Here is a 19,559-nt window from a genome sequence, read left to right as displayed (position 1 = left end):
GGGATTACACACCCAGTACCAAACCGAGGGCAATTTTGGAGGCCCTCTGGAAGGCTTTAGGATCCAGAGTCTGCACCCTTATTTAGATAACCAAATTACGAGGAAGACTTAGGAATTCTTTTTTTTTTTTGAGACGGAGTCTTGCACTTTCGCCCAGCCTGGAGTGCAGTGGTGCAATCTCGGCTCACTGCAAGCTCCGCCTTCTGGGTTCACACCGTTCTCCTGCCTCAGCCTCCCGAGAAGCTGGGACTACAGGTGCCGCCACCACGCCCGGCTAATTTTTTGTATTTTTAGTAGAGATGGGGTTTCACTGTGTTAGCCAGGATGGTCTCAATCTCCTGACCTTGTGATCCGCCTGCTTCTGCCTCCCAAAGTGCTGGGATTACAGGCGTGAGCGACCACGCCCGGCCAGATTTAAGAATTCTTTGCTGCAGCCGCCTTACCTCCCAGAATCACCACGAGCCCAGCGTCTTGCAGCCACACCCCTGGCGGGCCCCAGGCAGGGGCCCCACCTGACCCCTCCCGTTTCCCTACTGGTCTGGCCAACAGAGGAGCTACGAATGGAACGACTTGGCCAAGCTTGGCAGTCTCCAGTTGCCCTGGGCATGGAAGCCTGGGAAGACTTTGTTGGAAGGGGAGGCGGGGAGAGGGTGCTGGAGGCTTCTGCACCCCTTCCAACCGCCCTCTTTCCCTGGAGTCCAGAACCATAGCTCCGCCAACTGGCTTGGAGATGTGGCGGGCTGGCACTTCTCTGTGGGTCTCTGTTGCACTCTTCTGCCAGGAGACTGTCACCTTGGAAATGAAGTTTATGACGTCATCGCTGTGGCTGGCCAATAGAAAAAGCTCCCGTGGGGCGGTGTTCCTGCCCCTTAGACTCAGCTTCTTAACGCACCAGCCAGCGGCGGTTGCAGAGGGGATGAGGGAAATCTCGAGCCCAGTGTAGCATGAGTGGAAGCTCCTCCTCTCCGCTTATATATAAAGGGCTGGCGGGGGGGCTCGGGGCGCCATTTGGCGCTGCAGTGGAGCATCCTCTAGAGTGAGCTGGAGAATTCTGCCTACCTATACAGAGCCTTGGAGTAGTCCCGGGCGCCATTGCAATCCCCTTCCATCTGCTTGGAAATGGCCTTCCTGCCGGCCTGTGACAGCTCCCAGTGGACAGTACAGACCCCATAGAAGCCCTTTAAGCTCCCGTGTTTTGGGCCCACCCAGTCCTCAGAGTCTGTCCACCCTGTCTACTCTGCCCACAAGAGGATTTCAGAAATGGAGGCCACGGCGCCTTAAACCAGTTTTCGTGTGCATCCGCCTCCATCCGAGATGGAAACAGAACCTCCTCCACTCTGTAGGGTCCCCAACAAGAAGAGGGGATCCCTGCAGACCAACAGCAGGCTATATTGATGACGGTGTCTGAGATCAGGGACCGTCTTTTGGTTTGCAGAATCCGTCCCTCCTTAGTCGCCCTCCTCAGCTGAGGCCGCCGCCATTTTCTTGCCGTCCGCCATCTGCAGAGCCAACCTTCCCGGAGCTCTCCAGGAGGTCCCGAAAGAGACTGCTTTCGTTCAGGCAGGGCAGGGAGTTTGTGGCTTGGAGGCCCAAGAGCAACGGCCTCCCCCTGCTTACCGGGTTATGCTGGAGCTGCGGTGAGGGAAGTCGAGGCCACCCAGACGTTCCACTGCTGAGAGCAGCGCCGGTTCCGTGCGGTCAAGATGCTGCAAAACACGGCTCCCCACAACAAACTCCCTGGGGAAGAGGGTTGCTGGGGCTGGGCCCAGAAGCAGTAGCACCAGGGAAAAGGATTTGAAAACTCTCCCTCTTGTGTGAATGATTTGAGAGCCACACAATAGCTTTGGTACCTGCTTTGCAACTGACCCCTGCCAACCCACTACCCCAGGATTTGCCCAATCCCAAAAAGCCAGAAGGAGTTACCAACCAGCTGCAATACCTACACAAGGTAGTGATGGAGGCTCTGTGGGAACATAGTTCACACAGTTCCGGCAGCCTGTGGATGCTGTCAAACCGGGTCTACCAATTCCTACCTTGGGTTGGGAGAGGACCACCTGGCCAAAATTCTTAGCTTTTTCCTTTCCCTCATGCAGCCCATGGATAGCCAGCCCCAGAGGATTATCACAAAATTATAAAACAGCCTATGGACGTGGCTACTATTAAGAGGAGACTTGAAAACAGTTATTGTTGGGCTGCCTCAGAGTGTATGGAAGATTTAAATACCATGTTCACCAACTGTTACATTTACAACAAGCCCACTGATAATGTTGTGCTAATGGCGCAAACGCTGGAAAAGATCTTCCTACAGAAAGTTGCATCAGTGCCACAAGAAGAACAAGAACTGGTGGTGACCATCCCTAATAACAGCCACAAGAAGGGGGCCAAGTTGGCAGCACTCCAGGACAGTGTTACTCGTGCTCATCAGGTGCCTGCCATCTCTTCTGTGTCACACACAGCCCTGTATACTCCCCCACCTGAGATACCTACCACGGTCCTCAACATTCCCCACTCCAGTCATTTCCACTCCACTTTTCAAGTCCCTGCACTCTGCTGAAACCCCTCTCCTTGCTGTTACTGCGGCTCCTCCAGCTCAACCCCTTGCCAAGAAAAAAGGTATAAAGCGGAAAGCAGTTACTACCACCCCTACACCTACAGCCATCCTGGCTCCTGGTTCCCCCAGCTAGCCATCCTGGGAGTCTTGAGCATAAGGTAGCACGGCTTCCCGCATGCCCCCATCAAGCCCGCAGGCAAAGACTTGCCTGACATATCAGCAACAAGACCAGAGCTCTAAGAAAGGAAAGCTTTCAGAACAATTAAAACATTGTGATGGCATATTGAAGGAGTTACTCTCTAAGAAGCATGCAGCCTATGCTTGGCCTTTGTATAAACCAGTGGATGCTTCTGCACTTGGCCTGCGTAACTACCACGACATCATGAGGCACCCCATGGACCTCAGCAATGTCAAGGTACCCGCTGCATGGGGCAGATGGGATGCTCAGGCAGTGATGGGAACCTAGGTGCAAAACAGTAAGTCTCATGTAGGCACACAGCAGTCTTTGGTTCTTGGTATTTTACTTTTATAAAATAGTAGTGGGACAGAAGGTCTGGTGTTTGAGAATTCATATTTCCTGGAGTTTGAAACAATAGGGTGGGGTTTCTTTGTCTTGAGAACAATACTATCTATCTACAATTAAGTACTAATGATGTGGCAGTGTTGGGTTAAGGAAGTTATGGGGTGGAAAAACAGTCATAGACCTCCCCTCCTCCCTTGTTGCTTAGAAATTACTTCGTTTTCTAGACATAAATATTTCTTTAACCCACCCAAATTCCTTTGACCTCAAACTTGAACCCCAGGGCACAGATCCTTGAGGTCATCCCCACTGTGCTCTCAAGAGAGGGCTCCTCTTTGTGGTGTCTGAGGTTAGCAGGGAAAGGTGAGTCTTCCTGCCTGTGCAGCTTCTGATGCTGCCTCCTTCTGTGGCAGAAAATGGAGAACCCTGATTACCGAGATGCACAGGAGTTTGCTGCTGATGTCCTGCTTATGTTTTCCAACTGCTATGAGTACAGTCCCCCAGATCACCCCCAGATTTCGTGGCAGTGGCACGAAAGCTACAGGATGTATTTGTTTCCGTTATGCCAAGATGCCAGATGAACCACTGGAACCAGGGCCTTTACTAGCCTCTACTGCCATGCCCCTTGGCTTGGCCAAATCATCTTCAGAGTCCTCCAGTGAGGAAAGTAGCAGTGAGAGCTCCTCTGAGGAAGAGGAGGAGGAAGATGAGGAGGAAGAAGAAGAGAGCTAAAGCTCAGACTTAAAGGAAGAAAGGGCTCATGGCTTAGCAGAACTACAGGAACAGCTTTGGGCAGTACATGAACAACTGGTTGGTCTGTGTCAGGACCCAATATCCAAGCCCAAGAGCAAAAGAGAGAAAAAAGAGAAAAATAAGAAACAAAAGGCAGGGAAGCATTGAGACGGAGCTGGGGCTGATGAAGATGACAAGGGGCCTTGGGCATCCCGCCCACCTTAGCCCAAGAAGTCCAAGAAAGCAAGTGGTAGTGGGGGTGGCAGTGCTGCTTTAGGCCCTCCTGGCTTTGGACCTTCTGGAGGAAGTGGCACCAAGCTCCCCAAAAAGGCCACAAAGTCAACCCCACCTGCCCTGCCTAAGGGTTATGATTCAGAGGAGGAGGAAGAGAGCAGTCCCATGACTTACAATGAGAAGGGGCAGCTGAACCTGGACATCAACAAATTACTTGGGGAGAAGCTGGGCTGAGTTGTGCATATAATCCAAGCCAGGGAGCCCTCTTTACGTGGCTGAAACTCAGAAGAGATTGAGATTGGTTCTGAAACACTCAGGCCATCCACACTTAGAAAGCTTGAGCTCTATATCCTTTCCTGCATACATAAGAAAGCCCAGAGGCCCTATACCATTAAGAAGTCTGTGGGACAGACAAAGGAGGAACTCGCTTTGGAGAAAAAGCAGGAATTAGAAAAGTGGTTACAAGATGTCAGCAGACAACTCAATTCCCCTAAAAAGTCCCCCAAAGAAAGTGAGTGAGAAAACAGAGTCATCCTCTGCACAGCAAGTAGCAGTGTCATGCCTTAGCTCCAGCTCAGATTCCAGCTCCTCCTCCTCATCGTCCCCTTCTTCAGACACCAGTGATTCAGACTCAGGCTAAGGGGTCAGGTCAGATAGGGCAGGAAGGCTCCGCAGGACGGGACCCCTAGACCACCCTGTCCCACACGCCCCTTTCCTCCTTTGCTGTTACACTTCTTCATCTCACCCCCTTCCCCCCCACTAGGAGAGCTGGCTCTGCAGTCAGGGAGGGATGCAGGGACATTTACTGAAGGAGGGACATGGACAAAATAATATTGAATCCCCAGCCCCATTGGGGAGTGATCTCTTGGAACACAGAGCCCCCATTCAAAATGACTGCGGCAGGGCAAATACATTTTTAAATATTATTGAGACATGAATTATGAAGGGCAGGCAGTCATCTCTATTCATTCAAATATGTGTGGACATATTCTTTTGTTCATTTTTTTCAAATTTTAATTTTTTTCAACTTTTAGGTTCATGAATACATCTGCAGATTTGTTATACAGGTTCATGGGTACATGTGCAGGTTTGTTATATGGGTATGTCATGGGGGTTTGGTGTACAGACTACATCATCACTCAGGTAATAAGCATAGCACCTGATAGGTAGTCTTTTGATCCTCTCCCTTCTCCTAGCCTTCACCCTCAAGTAGGCCCTGGTGTCTGTTCCCTTCCTTGTGTTCTTGTGTACTAAATAATTAGCTACCACTTATAAGTGAGAGCATGTGGTATTTGGCTTTCTGTTCCTGTATTAGTTCAGTCAGGATAGTGGCCTCCAGGTCTATCCATGTTACTGCAAAGGACGTTATCTTCTTCTTTTTTTATGGCTGCGTAGTATTACATGGTGTATATATACCACATTTCCTTTATCCAGTCTACCATTGATGGGCATTTAGGTTGATTCCATGTCTTTGCTATTGTGAATAATGCTGCAGTGAACAAATGTGTAATGTGTCTTTATGGTAGAAAAATTTGTATTTCTTTGGGTACATAGCCAATAATGGGATTGCTGGGTTGAATGCTACTTCTGTTTCAAGTTTTTTGATAAATTACCACACAGCTTTACACAATGTCTGGACTAATTCACATCCCCACTAGCAGTGTATAAGCAATCCCTTTCCTCTGGAACGTTGCCAGCATCTGTTATATTTAGATTTTTTAATAGTAGGCATTCTGACTGGGGCTCACTGAGGTTTATATTTGAGTTTATCTAATGGTTAGTGATATTGAGCATTTTTTAATATGCTTGTTGGCCACATATATGTCTTCTTTTGAAAAGCATCTATTCATGTTATTTGCCCACTTTTGAATGGGGTTCTTTATTTTTTGTCTGTTAATTTGTTTAAGTTTCTTATAGATTCAAGATATTAGATATTTGTTGGATGAATAGTTTGCAAATATTTCCTCCAATTACGTAGGTTGTCTGTTTATTCTATTAGTTTCTTTGCTGTGCAACTCTTTAGTTTATTCAGGTCTCATTTGTCAATTTTTGTTTTTGTTGCAATTGCTTCTGACATCTTCATCATGAAATCTTTGCCCATGCCAATGTCCAGAATAGTCCTATGTCCAAATATTTTGGAAAAATATTTTCCCAGGGTTTTTATAGTTTTAGGTTTTACATTTAAATGTTTAATCCATCTTCAATTGGTTTTTGTATATTGTGTGAGGAAAAGGTCCAGCTTTAATCTTCTACATATGGCTAGTCAGTTTTCCCAGCACTATTTATTGAATAGAGAGTCCTTTTTCCATTTTTTGTTTTTGTTGACTTTGTTGAAGATAAGATTGTTGTAGTTGTGAGACTTTATTTCTGGGCTCTCTGTTCTGTTCCATTGGTATATGTGTCTCTTTGTACCAATAGCATGCTGTATTGTTTACTGTAGCATTATAGTTTGAAGTCAGGTAACTTGATGCCTCCAGAATCTTTTTAAAACATTTTTGAATCTTTTACAAAAATATTTTAGTATGGAAATGCTTACCACCTCATCTTTTGATTTAGGGTAACAGAATGGAATTTCTTTTTCAGAGTAGGAAAGCAAAGAGGTGAATGTTTTGTATAATGAGATCTACAAAACATTGTTGAAATAAAGAGGACACAAACTAATAGAAACACAAACAGGATTCATGGATTGGAAGACTTCATAGTATTAAGATGACCATACTAATTGAAGTCATCTTCAGATTCAATGTAATTCGTATTACAATTCCCATGGTATTTTTTTTTTTTTTTGCAAAAATTGAAAAACACTTCCCAAATTAATATTAAATCTCATTAAACTGGAAGCATTAAAATAGCCTTCCTTGAAACAGAAGTGGGAGGACTCATCCTTCCTGATTTCAAAGTGAACTGTAAAGCAACAGTAATCAAGAGTGTAGTACTGACAAAATGACAGGAAGACCAAATGAGTAGAATATAGAGCCCAGAAAAAAAAAAGAAAAACAAAATCTTCTCCTGATTGACCATATAATTTTCCAAAAAGAGCCATCACCATTCCATGGGGAAACGACAGTATTTTCAACAAAGCATACTGGGAGAACTTCATAGCTGCATGAAAATAATTCGGTTGAACCATTGCCTACATCATTAATAACAATTAACTGAACCTGAATCAAAGACCTAAATATAACAGCTGAAACTATAAAATTACTTGCAGAAATATAGGGGAAAATCTTTATTGCACTGGCTTTAGCAATGATTTATTGGATATGACACCAAAATTATAGGTAACAACAGAAAAAATAGGTAAGTTGTGCTTCATCAAAATTAAAATATTTTGTTCATCAAAGAACACTTTTAATAGAGTGAAAAAACAACCCTTGGATTTGGAAAATATTAGAAAATCATGTGTCTGATGTGGGATAAATATCCAAAGTATATAAGTAACTGCACCAACTCAACAATGGCAATGCAAAAAAGTAAACAAACAAAATTCTTTTTTTTTTTTAATTTTACTTTAAGTTTTGAAATATATATGCAGAACGTGCAGGTTTGTTACATAGGTATATGTGCCATAGTGGTTTCCTGCCCTATTAATCTATCATCTAGGTTTTAAGCCCCACATATGTTAAGCATTTGTCCTAATGTTCTCCCTCCCCTTGCTGCCCAATCCTGACAGGCCCTAGTGTTTGATATTCCACTCCCTGTGTCCATGTGTTCTCATTGTTCATCTCCCACTTATAAGTGAGGACATTTGGTGATTTTTTTCCCTGTTCCTTTGTTAGTTTGCTGAAAATGAAGGTTTCCAACTTCTTCCATGTCTCTGCAAAGAACATGAACTAATTCTTTTTTATGGCAGCATACTATTCCATGGTGTGTATTTGCCACATTTTCTTTATCCAGTCTATCATTTTTGGGCATTTGGGTTTGTTCCAAGTCCTTGCTATTGTAAATAGTGCTGCAGTAAAGATACGTGTGCATGTGTCTTTATAGTAGAATAATATATAATCCTTTGGGTGCATACCCAACGATGGGTTTGCTGGGTCAAATGGTATTTCTAATTCTAGATCCTTGAGGAATTGCCACACTGTCTTCCACAATGGTTGAACTAATTTACACTTCCACCAACAGTGTAAAAGTGTTCCTATTTCTCCACAACCTCACCAGCATCTGTTGTTTCTTGACTTTTTAATGATTGCCTTTCTAATTGATGTGAGATAGTATCTCATTGTGGTTTTGAATTGCATTTCTTTAATGACTAGTGATGATGAGCTTTTTTTTTTTCATATGCTTGTTGGCCACATAAATGTCTACTTTTGAGAAGTGTCTGTTCATATCTTTCACCCACATTTTGTTGGAGTTGTTCGTTTTTTTCTTGCAAATTTAAGTTCGTTATAAATTGTGGATATTAGACCTCCATCAGAAGGATAGATTGCAAAAATATTCTTCCATTCCATAGGTTGCCTGTTCACTATGATGATAGTTTCTATTGCTTTGCAGAAACTCTGTAGTTTAATTAGATCACATTTTTCAATTTCGGCTTTTGTTGCCATTGCTTTTGGTGTTTTAGTCATGAAGTCTTTGCCCATGCCTGTGTCCTGAATGGTATTGCCTAGGTTTTCTTCTAGGGTTTTTATGGTTTTAGGTTTTATGTTTAAGTCTTTAATTTATCTGGAGTTAATTTTTGTGTAAGGTATAAGGAAGGGGTCCAGTTTCTGTTTTCTGCATATGGCTACCCAGTTTTCACAGCACCATTTATTAAATAGGAAATCCTTTCCCCATTGCTTGTTTTTGTCAGGTTTATCAAAGATCAGATGGTTGCAGATGTATCATGTTATTTCTGAGGCCTCTGTTCTGTTATATTACATCTGTTTTTGTATCTGTACCATGCTGTTTTGGTTACTGTATGCTTGTATGTTTGTACAGTTTGAAGTCAGGTAGCATGATGCCTCCAGTCTTGTTCTTTTTGCCTAGGATTGTCTTGGCTAAATGGGCTCTTTTTTGGTTCCATATGAAATTTAAACTATGTTTTTATAATTATCCGAAGAAAGTCAACCATAGCTTGTTGAGAATAGCATTGAATCTATAAATTACTGTGGGCAATATGGCCAGTGTCACAATATTGACTCTTCCTATCCATGAGAATGGATTTTTTTTCCTCCCATTTGTTTGTGTCCTCTCTTATTTCCTTGAGCAGTGGTTTGTAGTTCTCCTTGAAGAGTTCCTTCACGTCCCTTGCAAGTTGTAGTCCACGTATTTCATTTTCTTTGTAGCAACTGTGAATGGGAGTTCACTCATGATTTGGCTCTCTGCTTGTCTATTATTGGTGTGTAGAAATGCTTGTGATTTTTGCACATTGATTTTGTATCCTGAGACTTTGCTGAGGTTGCTTATCAGCTTAAGAATTTTTTGAGTGGAGATGATGGGGTTTTCTAAATATACAATTATGTCATCTTCAAACAGAGACAATTTGACTTCCTGTCTTCCTATCTGAATATCCTTTATTTCTTTCTGTTTCCTGATTGCCCTTGCCAGAACTTTCAATACTATGTTGAATAGGAATGGTGAGAGAGGGCATCCTTGTCTTGGGCCGATTTTCAAAGGGAATGATTCTAGCTTTTGCCTTTTCAGTATGATATTGGCTGTGGATTTGTCATCGATAGCTCTCATTATTTTGAGATAAGTTCCATGAATACCTACTTTATTGAGAGGTTTTAGAATGAAGGGGTGTTTAATTTTATCTATGGCCTTTTTTGCATCTATTGAGATAATCATGTGGTTTTTGTCATTGGTTCTGTTTATGTGATGGATTATGTTTATTGATTTGCGTATGGTGAACCAGCCTTACATCCCAGGGATGAAGCTGACTTTATTGTGGTGCATAAACTTTTCGATGTGCTGCTGGATTTGGCTTGGCAGTATTTTATTAAGAATTTTTGCATCCATGTTCATTTGGGATATTGGCCTGAAATTTGCTTTTTTGTGTGTGTCTCTGACAGGTTTTGGTATCAGGATGATGCTGGCCTCACAATAGGAGTTAGGGAAGTGTCTCTCTTTTTCAAGTGTTTGGAATAGTTTCAGAAAGAATGGTACCAGCTCCTCTTTGTACCTCTGGTAGAATTCTGCTGTGGTACTGGGCTTTTTTTTGGTGGGTAGGCTATTAATTACTGCCTCAATTTCAGAACTTGTTATTGGTCTATTCAGGGATTTGACTTCTTCCTGGTTTATTCTTAGGAGGGTGTATGTGTCCAGAAATTTGTCCATTGTTTTTAGGTTTTCTCATTTATTTGCATATAGGTGTTTATAGTATTTCTCTGATGTTAGTTTGTATTTCTGTGTGATCGGTGGTGTTATCTACTTTATCCTTTTCTTTACTGAGTTTATTTGATTCTTCTCTCTTTTGTTCTTTATTACTCTGGCTCCAGTCTATCTATTTTGTTAATCTTTTCAAAAACAAGCTCCTGGATTCATTGATTTTTTTGAATTTTTTTTTCTTGTCTCTCTCTCTCCTTCAGTTCTGCTCTGATTTTAGTTATTTCTTGTATTCTGCTAGCTTTTCAATTTGTTTGCTCTTGCCTCTCTAGTTCTTTTAATTGTGATGTTAGAGTGTCAATTTTAGATCTTTCCTGCTTTTCCTTGTGGGCATTTATTGCTATAAATTTCCCTCTTAACGCTGCCTTAGCTGTGTCCCAGAGTCTGGTATGTTGTCTCTTTGTTCTCATTGGTTTCAAAGAACTTCCTTATTTCTGCCTTCATTTCTCTGTTAACCCAGTAGTCATTCAGGAGCAGGTTGTTCAGTTTCCATGTCGTTGTGTGCTTTTGAGTGAGCTTCTTAATCCTGAGTTTAATGTGATTGCACTGTTGTCTGAGAGGCTGTTGATGATTTCTATCCTTTTGCATTAGCCAAGGGTTATTTTACTTCCAATTATGTGGTCGATTTTAGAATAAGTGCTATGTAGTGGTGAGAAGAATGTATGTTCTTTTGATTTGGGGTGGAGAGTTTTGTAGCCGTATATTAGGTCCTCTTGGTCCCAGAGATGTGTTCGAGTCCTGAATATCCTTGCTAATATTCTGTCTTGTTGATCTGTCTAATATTGACATTCAGTTGATAAAGTTTTCTATTATTGTGTGGGAGTTTAATTCTCTTCATATGTCTCTATAATTTGTTTTATGAATCTGGGGGGTGTTCCTGTATTAGGTGCATATATATATATATATGTATATATAGGATAGTTAACTCTACTTGTTGCATTGATCCATTTGCCATTGTGTAATGCCCTTCTTCGTCTTTTTTGATCCTTGTTGGTTTAAAGTCTGTTTTATCAGAGACGGGATGGCAACCCTTGCATTTTTTTTTTTTTTTTTTTGCTTTCCATTTGCTTGGTAAGTGTTCCTCCATCCCTATATTTTTAGCCTATGTGTGTCTTTGTATGTGAGTTGGGTCTCCTGAATACAGCACACCAATGGGTCTTGCCTTGTTATCTAATCTGCCAGTCTGTGTCCTTTAATTGGGGGCATTTTGCTCATTTACATTTAAGATTAATATTGTTATGTGTGAATTTGATCCTGTCATCATGATGCTAGCTGGTTATTTTGCCATTAGTTGATGCATTTTCTTCATAGTGTCATTGGTCTTTTTATTTTGGTTTGTTTTTGCAATGGCTGGTACCTGTTTTTCCTTTCCATACTTAGTGCTTCCTCCAGAAGCTCCTTTAAGGCAGGCCTGGTGGTGACAAAATCCCTCAGCATTTGATTGTCTGGAAAGGATTTTATTTCTCCTTTGCTTATGAAGCTTTGTTTCCCTGGATATATAATTCTAGGTTGAAAATTCTTTTCTTTAAGAATGTTGAATATTGGCCCTCACTGTCTTCTGGTTTGTAGGGTTTCTGCAGAGAGATCTGCCCTTAGTCTGATAGGCTTCTCTTTGTGGGTAACCTGACCTTTCTCTCTGGCTGCCCTAAACATTTTTTCCCTCATTTCAACCTTGGAAAATCTGATGATTATGTGTCTTGGGGTTGGTCTTCTCCAGGAGTATCTTAGTGGCATTCTCCGTATTTCCTGAATTTGAATGCTGGCCTGTCTTTCTAGTTTGGGGAAGTTCCAAACAAGTCCCATCCTGAAGTGTGTTTTCCAACTTGGTTCCATTCTCCCCATCACTTTCAGGTACACCAATCAATATTAGGTTTGGTCTGTTCACACAGTCCCATATTTCTTGGAGGTTTTGCTCACTGCTTTTCATTCTTGTTTAATCAACTCTTGTCTTCATGCCTTTTTATAGTAAGTTGATCTTCAACCTCTGATACCCTTTCTTTCTTTGATCGATTCAGCTGTTGATACTTGTGTATGCTTCACAAAATTCTTGTGCTGTGTTTTTCAGCTGCATCAGGTCATTTATGTTGCTCTCTAAACTGATTATTCTAGTTAGCAGTTCCTATAAACTTTTATCAAGGTTCTTAGCTTTCTTGCTTTGGATTTGAACATAAACCTTTAAGTCAGAGGAGTTTGTCGTTACTCATCTTCTGAAGCCTACTTCTGTCAATTTCTCAAACTCATTCTCAATCTAGTTTTGTGCCCTTGCTGGAGAGAAGTTGCGATCATTTGGAGGATAAGAGGCAATCTGGTTTTTGGAATTTTCAGTGTATTTGCACTGGTTTTTCCTCATCTTCTTAGATTTATCTACCTGTGATCTTTGAGGCTGATGACCTTTGGATGCAGTTTTAGAAAGAAAGACTGTTACTGTTACTGTGTCTATGTATAAAGGGAAGACGTAAGAAATTCAATTTTGACCTGTACCTTGAAAAATTGCTTTGCTGAGGTGCTGTTAATTTATAACTTTACCCCAGCCACTTTGTGCTCACAGAAACATGTGTTGTATGAAATCAAGATTTAAGGGATCTAGGGCTGTGCGGAACGTGCGTTATTAACAAAATATTTACAAGCAGTATGCTTGGTAAAAGTCATCGCCATTCTCTAATCTCAATAAACCAGGGGCACAATGCACTGCAAAAAGCCTCAGGGACCTCTGCCTTGGAAAGCCGAGTATTGTCCAAGGTTTCTCCCCATGTGATAGTCTGAAATATGGCCTCGTGGGATGAGAAAGACCTGACCATCCCCCAGCCCGACACCCGTAAGTGGTCTGTGCTGAGGTGGGTTAGTAAAAGAGGAAAGCCTCTTGCAGCTGAGATACAGGAAGGCGACTGTCTCCCGCCTGCCCCTGGGAGCTGAATGTCTCGGTATAAAACCTGATTGTACATTTGTTCAATTCTGAGATAGGAGAAAAACCGCCCTGTGGCGGGAGGCAAGACGTGTTGGCAGCCAGAGAGACATGTTGGCAGAGAGAAACATAAATCTGGCCTTCGTGCACATCCAGGCATAGTGCCTCCCCTTGAACTTAATTATGACATAGATTCTTTTGCTCACATGTTTTCTTGCTGACCTTCTCCCTATTATCACCCTGCTTCTCCACCGCATTCCTCTTGCTGAGATAGTGAAAATAATAATCAATAAAAATTGATCAATAAATAAATTGATCAATAAATAAAATAATCAATAAAAATAATCAATAAAACTCAGAGACTGGTGCCAGTGCAGGTCCTTGGCATGCTGAGTGCCGGTCTCCTGGGCCCACTGTTGTTTCTCTATACTTTGCCTCTGTGTCTTATTTCTTTTCTCAGTCTCTCATCCCACCTGATGAGATATACCCACAGGTGTGGAGGGGCAGGCCACCCCTTCATGTGGGCCAATGCTTAGTTCCCACTTATAAGTGAGAATATTCCATATTGGGTTTGCCTTTCCTGAGTCAATTTACTTAGACTTACGGCCTCCAGCTCCATCCATCCAGGTTGATTGCAAATAGAATGATCCCATCATTTTTTATAGCTGTGTAGTATTTCATAATGTATATGTACCATATTTTCCTTATCCAATTCACTGTTGATGAGCACCTAGGTTGAATGTATGTCTTTGCTATTGTGAATAGTGCAGCAATGAAGATACGAATGCATGTGCCTTTTTGATAGAATGATTTTGTGTGTGTTTGTGTGTGTGTGTGTGTGTGTGTGTGTACTGAGCATTGGAATTGCTGGGTCAAATGGTATTCTTTTTAAATTTTTTGAGAAATCTCCAGACTGCTTTTCATAGCTGCTGGACTAATTACATTCCCACCAACAGCGTACAAGAATTCTCTTTTCTCTGCAGCTTCATCAACATCTGCGTTTTTTTGAATTTTTAGTAATAGTCATTGTGACTTGTATGCAATGGTATCTCATTGTGGTTTTGATTTGCATTTCTGTGATGATTAGTGATGCTGAGTATTTTTTCATATGCTTTTTGGCCACTTGTGTGTCTTCTTCAGAGATGTATCTGTTCATGTACTTTGTGCATTTTTTAATGGGGTTGTTTTTTGCTTGTTGATTTATTTAACTTCCCTGTATATTCTGGGCTTTAGATCTTTGTCAGATGCTTAGTTTGCAAATATTATTTCCTATTCTGTAGGTTGACTGTTTCCTCTCTTGATAGTTTCTTTTGCTGCATAGAAGTTCTTTCATTTAATTAGGTCCTGCTTGTCAATTTTATTTTGTTGCTGTTAATTTTGGAGACTTGTAAGTCAGGTAGAGGAGTAAGTATTTGGGTTATATCATAGATATTGAAAGGTTGGCTCTCTGAGGCATGTCAAAAGAGAGTTTAGATATATAAAGAATGGTAAATGGATACTAGACTTTCTGCTGAACCAGTATTACCAAGCCTCTCATTTATTTATTTACATGGTCCTTGTAAAGGAGATACGGAATATGTAAGAAGTTTGTTGTATGCATGATACTTGGAGAAACAGACATGGAAGATGAAAAAAGTAGATAGGTTTTGGTCTTGATTCCTCAATTAAACCAACAAATTCCTGTGGTGCTATTTGGACAGACGCTGAATGGGGAGAGACAGAGAGAGAGAGAGAGAGAGAGAGAGAGAGAGGAGAGAGACACCTTGTCATGAAAGAGAGACCTTGTCGTGAAAGAATTTGTGAAACCAATGGACAAGCATTGGTGCCTATAGAACCTAGTGATGGAGTGTGACTCAGAGCTGTGTACAAAGGCTGTCTCTTCATTTCGTTAATGAACACAATGTGTGGCAGGGATGCAGGAATGTCTCTTGTTCTCTTTTGCATCTTAAAGTTTCTGTATGTTTCAGTTTTTGTGGCATGGAGCCTTCCTAGTGAGAATCCCAATCATGATTAATTCCCAATTGGTCTCACAAACTGGTAAAAACTGGGAATCATTATGTTACTATGACTGTAGCCTCCCAGTACCAGTCTTGGTTTCCTTTCTTTCTGTCCTTCAAATCAGACTGGCTTTCAGATACACACACACACACACAAATACTACATGATCTCACTTATATATTGGGCCTAAAAGTAAGTGGAATAAGTTGCCCAGACAGTTCTCAAACACATGGGTGCAAGTCATCCCGGAACCATCCTCACAAAATGAATAAAACGACATTCTGGGTTTTTAACCAAAAGCATAAACTTTTAGTAGAAGCATATACTAAGCATGAACCAGCTTGCCCAATAGCCCACTTTCATATGACTGCTTACTGCTTAAAAGTCATGCAGCCTCTGTCACAAGGTCCTCATTTCCCTTAATTCCTTCTTTAGATTTCATCTTTAATTTTAGGAAACCTCAAGTTTTCTACATAAAATGTTTTCCAGATCCTGAATTGCAGTGGGTCCACCGAACCAGGGGGTCTGCAGAGCTTGTCTGAGAAACTGACTCAGTGCAGCATGCAGCGTCTTCATCTCCCTGTCTCATGACTTCACCACTCACTCTCCACCAATCAGCAATCCCCACACTTTAGCTCATCAGGCATCTGAACTCCTTAAAAACGTCATCCACAGGTCTCTCCAGAAGGCTGATTTGAGGCTCCCTTTCTCTTCCTCCTTCAGGAATTTCTTTAAAAAACATTGAGAAAGCTTGTTCAGAAACATGACTTTGTTCATATGATGACTGTAGGACTGCTGACAGCTAACAGAGGCAGCGAGTGTTTGAAATTGAGGAGATAATAAAAAGCACTAATTGTATTTGTATTTTTAAATTTTTATTAATCACAGGGAAGAAGGGACTCTGGCAAGTGCTTAACAGAACTGTATTTCAGAAAAATAATTGAAGTGAAGTTTTAGCACTAATGACTGTACTTTCCGTTAACAAAATTCAGCAGAAATCTTGGAGTCTCTTTGGGACATAGATTGGGGCTTCTTTTTAAGTAAATATGATTATGCATTTAAAGATCTGTGTGATTTAATGAATAATTCAAACGGACTGAACACAGGCATGTAAAAATGTAAAATAAGGTCTCTCCAGAAGGCTGGAGTTTTATTTATATTCCTTGTTCTAGTCTCTTCTTTCAGAGTAAACTAAGTTGTGGACTACTCTGTGCTTAGTTTTGTGGTTTCTACTGCAGAAGGGTGAAATAGTCAATTTCTACTTCCAGAAAACTCTCAGGAGACCTGGGGTATTTCAGGAGGAAGTTGTTGACTCATATCCCTCATATTTGCATATGTGACCCTAGTGGGTAGTTTCCAGGCAAACCTAAACGTCTCTCTTTTTACAGCAATTCCCTTGAAGTCTGTCTTCCCACATCAAATATTCTTACTTCATATTTCGGCACAACTAGGTTTGTCTTTTGAAGATGTGAAAACAGTTCCCTGGTTGCATTAGACATGGCACCTACTATTATGTTAACAGCCAAGGTTTTAAACTTGAGAAAAAAAAATCCTTCAGCTTTTCAAATGTAGTAATATTGAAACATCTGTACACTTTGGCTTTCAGGAATTTGTCCTTGCCAAGACTGTGCACTAACTATGGTGACTGGATGATCATAAAACATATACATGCATGAGTACATCAGATTAGCTGGTTGGACTGTAGTGGTGTTTACAACTAATTGATCACAACCAGTTACAGGTTTATTGGTTCCTTTTCCACTCCCACTGCTTCATGTTACTAGCCTATACATATTAATATATATATGTCACAATAAATATGAGTCAAAATATATATCAAAATGTGTCAAAATTATTAATTATTATTAACTTAAAAAGTGTGTGTAAAAAATACAAATAATTTTAAAACTCAGCAAAATTAAAACTGAACCAATATCATTTCCCAGGTAGATTGTACAATTAGTTCATTTAGTAGAAACTATAAGAAATTTCAGAATATTTAAAGTACTCTACTGAATAAAACTTAAATTACTAAATATTTTCTAAATGTTAATAACCAAAGAGAGTAGTAACATCATTTCATTATGTTTTAATAGGAGAAAATCACTTTATAATTTAATGAGCATTTCCAAATGTAAACAATTTGAACATGTATGATACCTAAAATATGTTAAAAGATAACTCACAAGTATGTGATATCTTAATGATTTCTACTTACGTGCTTTTACTAAATTAACCTCAATCTATTTTAGTGGTTTAAATCTTATTGCCAATGTAAATCAAACTCAGAAAGAAATGAATCTATGCATACTCATTGTTACTGTGAATGCCTGAATAACAACATTCAAACTATAGGTTTTCATAAAGTTTAGAAACACAATAACATAGACATAATGTGAATAAATAAATAGATATTTCTCCACTGAGTTTACCCTTGACATGCCTTGAAACATCTAAACACATGATCAGAACTCATTTCTGAACCTTGGACTAAGGCCATCTTCTGTTATTAGTGACAGCCTGGAATGTCCAAAGTCTCAGTGGACAGTCCCTAGTGAATACCAGCAAAACAACTGTTAATCACATTCTCCAGGTAAAGAAGGAGTGGAATCATGGTTGCTACTGAATCCCCATGAAGGTCTCTGAAATCTCATGTGTAAGGATGCAAAATGAATATATACATTTCTTAAAAAGTATTCTTAACACTTACTCAGAAAAATGACTTTGTTCCTATGATGACTGTAGGACTACCGTCAGTTAAGCAAGGCAGTGAGTGTTTGGAAATGAGGAAACAATAAAGGTACTACTTATAATTGTATTTTAAAATTTGTATTGATCACAGGGAAGAAGGGACTCTGGCAAGTGCTTAAGAGAACTTTGTTTCAGACATAGAATTGAGGTGAATTTCAGCACTAGTGACTGTGCTTTCTCTAACATCATTCAGCAGAAATCTTGGAGTATGAAATGCAGACAACCAAAAGTGGTTTTGCAGCTAATTCATAAATGTGTTATCTGGATGCAAAGGGAAATGATGGTCAGTGGAAGAGATAGGGATAAATTATATTAGACTATGCTGAAATGAAAGAACCCACATTCACACAAATTATTGTAGGAGGCAGCATTTCCCTCGTTCCTACTTGGTCGGTGTTTTGTTTTAGTTTGGTTTGGTTATTTTGCCATGAGGATGAGTGATTGTATGATGCTCATTATAATCTTACTCCTGCTTCTTACTTGCTATTTTACCTTATGTGAATCCAGTCTTTCTAATGAAATGCCTGTTTTACCATTTCCCAGCCCTACATGTAAGTAACGGAGATCAGTTTCTGGAAGTTTCAGAGGTTCAGAACTTTAGTATATTTCAGATATTGCTTCAGAAGAGAGGAAGTAATCCAGATTTCTGCAAAACCCTGTAAATAATATCTTGAGTTTTGGTGACTTTTCAAAGTTCAATCTGATTTCTTATAAAAGTTCCCGCATAGTCAATTTGTGCCCCTGCCTCCCCAGCATTTTTTTTTTTGGTAAATCCAGATTTTTGCTGCACCTATGCCAATGTTCTGACGAAGTTTAAGCAGAGCAGCCTTATGTTGTGATGAATAGTGATTTTTCTTCAAGAATAGTTTTGATCAAAACTGAGGAAAGTGTAGGTTTAATAAATCTGTGCCTCAGTGGAAAGTGGCAGATTCTGGACTCAAGAGGACAGTCCTCCTTGGTTCCCAACTCTGTCCTAGGTCACTGCACAGCCATGAATAACTCTCTTCAAATCTCTATGATTCAATTATTCTTCCTTTTAATAATGAGACTATAGTTGAAAAATCTGTGTCTTCTGTGAATGTATGAATCACAAAATTAGGCTATTTTCATTAACTCATTTTCAACTCTAAATTGAAGGATGGGAAAAAGAGATCTATGCAATGCAATGATGCATTTAGACTTCAAAAGATAGTAATACGTAATTCATTTGAAACTTGGGCACCATTTGGAGAATTTTAATTATTGTGTTGAATATGTACATCCCCAGTTGGATTTACACAGGTTATATGGGTTTTTCTTGTAAGTGAATTCCTCCAGTAGGGAAACTTTTACATTGGAAGCAAGATAGAAAATGTCTTTCATTTAGAGTTTCTGAGAGACCATTTTTGTGAAGATATGTAATTGTTGCCAGGTCAAGTGAAAGTACAGTAAAACCAGGTGACACAAGGAAACAGAAGAAGATTTGTAAGGAGTAAATTTTAATCATTAAAATAATTCTATTTGTTGTTTTTAAAATTTTTATAGTTTCTCAATTATTTACCACTTATATGGAGTTTTATATTACT

General features: G+C 40.3%; 1 long non-coding RNA gene and 1 pseudogene across 3 annotated transcripts in view; both read left to right on the top strand.

Moving 5' to 3' along the window:
• LOC114678437 (uncharacterized) overlaps positions 1-19,559 on the top strand; it is a 267,034-nt gene that overhangs the window by 71,219 nt on the left and 176,256 nt on the right. The window lies entirely within an intron of this gene.
• LOC698186 (bromodomain-containing protein 2-like) lies at positions 1,704-4,677 on the top strand (annotated as a pseudogene).

The sequence above is a fragment of the Macaca mulatta genome, chromosome 1 (genome assembly GCF_049350105.2).
Source record: "Macaca mulatta isolate MMU2019108-1 chromosome 1, T2T-MMU8v2.0, whole genome shotgun sequence".
Lineage (NCBI taxonomy): Eukaryota > Metazoa > Chordata > Mammalia > Primates > Cercopithecidae > Macaca > Macaca mulatta.
This window is presented reverse-complemented; position numbering and strand designations above follow the sequence as displayed.